We start from the raw sequence: 4,373 nt of genomic DNA on the forward strand, positions 1-4,373 counted from the left end.
TATATATATATTATTTTTTCAAATCCAATAAAATATGCATCAATTAATATGAGTATCATGGTGAATTATATACTTCGTTTACTATTTGTTAAGGGGCGTGAAAAGTCAAAACATGCCAAGTAAAAGTAAACGGAGGGAGTAGTATCAATTTTTCTATACTGAAAAACTGCTAGTAGAGAGCATATATGAGACGAAAGATATGTTTGAGGACATCTATCAACCAATAGTTTAACTGATGAAATATATAAAATAAATCACAAATTTTAGGGGCAAAGAAAGTTAATTTTTCTCTAGTCAGTACTTTGTAAGAAAATTAACTTTTGCGTTAATACTATTTTCTCTTCTCCTGGCCGAAAAATATAGACACAAGGAAGGAAATCTATGTTTTTCTTTTGTTTTCTTATAAAAAAATATGAGATTCTCCTCCACCACCCAATTTTTTGGCACAAAAAGCAAAAGATTATCAGAAATAATTGTTTAAGTAATTTCGTACTTTTATGAATGTTTTCTGTTTCACTTCCGAGTAATTATTTGTTGTTATCTTGCTATTTTGTGATTATTTAGACTTTAAAGTAATTCCTAACTTGATTCAAACAACCTCCGAAATTAGATTACCCCGTCCTGGCAATGTGATTATTAAGCATTAAATTATTAGGTAGCATTTTCTTTTAGAGTTTGCACAAGTTGAATGAACAAATTTGTTTGGCCAAGCTAGAAAAATCAGCTTATTTTGAGAAGTTCTTTAAAAAATGTATTTTTGGAGAAAAGCAGTTTGTGTTTGGCAGATCAATTTGAAAAGCACTTTTAAGTAATGTGTTTGACCAAACTTTTCAAAAAGTGTTCTTAAATATCGTAAAGAGATTTACTTAATAGTTAAAATTATATAAGTAGACAAACTGTTACAAATATTTATTATGAAGGACAATAATTAAGCCTTTTGTTTATTTAAGTAAAATATAAAAATAAATTTCAAAAGTACTTTATTATATCAAATAATCATTCAACAAATATAACAGTCCGCCAAAAAGTCATTATATATTACTTAATCGTCTAAGCAAGGTTATTTTGGTATATACAATTCCAAATAGGCTAAGAGAAGCTTAGCCAAATAGGCTATACTGTTTCTATAAATTCCCTAACAAGTGTCACTTACATATGGTTTTTAAAAAAAGGGATTTTTTTCGTTCCTATACAATATTTGAAACTTATTTACTAAATTGTTCTAATTTTGTATATTACCCGTCCTGAATACGGATTACTTACAAATTATATACATCCACCTTAAAAGGCTCACAATCCATTATTAGTGCCTTCAATCAAGGGATTTAATTACACCCTTTTCCTTTTTTCTCTCCTCTCTCCCCTCTTGTCTCCAAAATATTGGGACCACCCTTAATTCCACAAAACAAACCACCCTTAATTCGATCTTGACATTTGTTATTATACTATATTTGTAAAATAATTCTGGAGAATATAAAATAACGTATAGACAGAAATAAAAAACAGAAACACAATTTAGTCCGAACCCACTGAATTTACAGTGTTTCCTTAAAGAACTTAATCCCCTCCTAGTATCCAAGGTTGTGGATTATTTTCTCCCAGGATAGAACGAATTACACATTGGTGTGGCGGTACTTCAAACCCCAGTGTTCCAGCGAACACAATGATCCGTAGCAAATCACACTTACTGTTGCTTTCTTTGTAGTTAAAACAATGCAGAAGAAAGGAGGAGTATTCAAAAATTCGTATGGAAAATCTGAGAGAATGAGCTGATATATATAGCCAATATGTTAAGTTCAAATTGAAGAGGTGCAACTCTTCAGAAGGGCTATCATGACCGTTTACGCAAAACGGCAATAACGTAAATGGCTATTTACGCAACAATAAAACGGGAATTCAAAACCTTATTTTTCCGCTACAAAAACGGAAAACGAACGGGAAGGGAACTTAATTTTTCCGTTACAAAAAATAGAAAACGGACGTTGAGGAAACGGATGATTTGGATTTCATATAAATTTTTTGTTTTACAAAAAACGGATATTTAATAATATTACGTCAATATTTACTATTATCAAATAAATTTGGTCCAAAAATTGATCAATCAATCATTTGACCAAATCCGAAGCCGAAGCCGAAGCCGAGCCGAGCGAGCGACGACGACGACGGCGACGGCGCGAGGCTTGCCTTCTTCTTAACTCTTTAAGAGCTAGAAGAAGAGCAATTGTATATATACCCATCAAAAATCTTTTCCTCTTCCAATATGGGACAATGTCCCTTTGTCAAGGAGGGAAACTCAAATATTTCATTTTTCCTCCATTTTTCATCACCCTCTTTTAAGCTTATTTTAGCTTAAAAACTCAAGAATCCCCCACATGGATGGGGAATGGCTATATCACGGAAATATGCATGAAAAATTGTGTGATTCGCAAGCAAGGATTAATCGCATCTGGATAAGTAGGTTTCCCTTTGAACTTTCCATAGTGAGCTTATGTCGGATATACTCGGTCAATCGGTAGATTTGATATCTTTGAACCGTCAAACTTTTGTTTATACCTAGACAACCATAACTCACACAATCAACCCTTAACCGTCTTTGATTCTCATTGTTGTGTTCGTTTCAGCCATGAACACCGCCTGGTTTCATAAGTGCGTAGAGAACTGGCCTTACAAAATTCTCCTTGAAGCGGCTAACACTTCACACTTTGGGATGACCCGATAGGTCATCTTATAAATTAAAACTAAATTCTGTGTTCTAAGGCCTTAAAAACCCCATTTTATCCCTCATCGATTTACGTGCGCAGTCCGAGCGTGTTTCCGAAAAGCTTTTATGTTGAAAGTTGATAAAAATAAGAATTTTTGATTAAAAACTTCATTTAAGTTGACTTCGGTCAACATTTTTGGTAAACGGACCCAAATTCATATTTTGACAGTCCCGGTGGGTCCGCATAAAAATATGGGACCTGGCATATGCCCAGAATTGGAATTGGAGGTCCCTAGCTCGAGTTATGAATTTTTGTTGAAAATTGAGAGTCTGAAAATTCAATGGTTTTTAAGAAATTCTTAATGTTTGATCTTGTTAGTATCGGGTCCGTATTTTGGTTCCGGAGCCCGGTACAGGTTCAACATAATATTTAAGACTTGTCTGTGAAATTCTGATGAAAAACGGAAGTGGTTTGACGTGATTCGAACGTCCGGTTGAGAAAATAGAAATTTCAAATTGTTCTTGAGAATTTCATTTGATTTGGTGCTAAATTCATGGTTCTAGGTGTTATTTTTGCGATTTGATCGCGTGAGCAAGTTCGTATGATGTTTTAAGACGTGTGCATGGTTGGTTTGGAGCCCCGAGGACTCGGGTGAGTTTCAGATAGGCTACGGAGTGTTTTGAACTTAGAAATTTGCTGGTGTGCTTCAGTTCTTGTTGCAGAGCCTCTGGTCTCGCAATTGCGAGACAAAGCTTCGCATTTGTGACCACTGTTGGGTTCGCATTTGGGACCTACTCATCGTAATTGCAAAGCGTAGCTGTGGAGGCTAATGTTCGCAATTGCGAATAATCCTTCACATTTGCGAAGGGAGTCTGGGAACGGCAGGAATCGCAATTGCGATCATTTGTTCGCAATTGCGGAAGGTCGGGCTCGCATTTGCGAGACTTTCTTCACAATTGCGAAGGAAGAAGGAATGGGGAGACCTCCGCAATTGCGATAGGTTCTTCGCATTTGCGAGCTTCGCAATTGCGAAGCTCAGGTCGCAAATGCGACACTTACAACTGATCAAAATGTCTTTTGGACGGGATTTTTCATTCATTCTCCAAATTTTCAAAACATAGAACCCAATAGGCGATTTTCCAAAGACTTCTTCTTCCCCAAATCATAGGTAAATGATTCTTAATTAGTTTCTTTCAATCTTTCACTTCATTTTACAAGATTTCAACCTAGAATCTAAGGTTTTCATGGTGAAATTGGGGATTTTTGGGTAGAAATTAGGCATTTTGAAATTTGGGGATTTAGACCTCAAATTGAGGTCGGATTCCAAAACCAATTATATATCCGGACTCGGGGGTGAATGGGTAATCGGGTTTTGGCTCGAATTTTGGGTTTGGACCAAGTGGGCCCGGGTGTTGACTTTTGTTGACTTTTTCAATAAAAACCCAAATTGAGTCTTTTGTTATCGTGGATGATTCCTAAGGCTTATTTTGAAACGTTTGGTTGGTAATTTGCTAGATATTGTTGGTTCGTAGGCGTGATTGAAAGGCAAAGCTGTGATTGAGCCTTGAGTGGCCTTGAGTTCGAGGTAAGTGGCTTGCCTAACCTTGTGTGGGGGACTCCCCTTAGGACTCGGTACTATTTGATATATGAGCGTCGTGTACGTGAGGTGAC

This window comes from Nicotiana attenuata, chromosome 4 (assembly GCF_001879085.1).
Source record: "Nicotiana attenuata strain UT chromosome 4, NIATTr2, whole genome shotgun sequence".
Classification (NCBI taxonomy): domain Eukaryota; kingdom Viridiplantae; phylum Streptophyta; class Magnoliopsida; order Solanales; family Solanaceae; genus Nicotiana; species Nicotiana attenuata.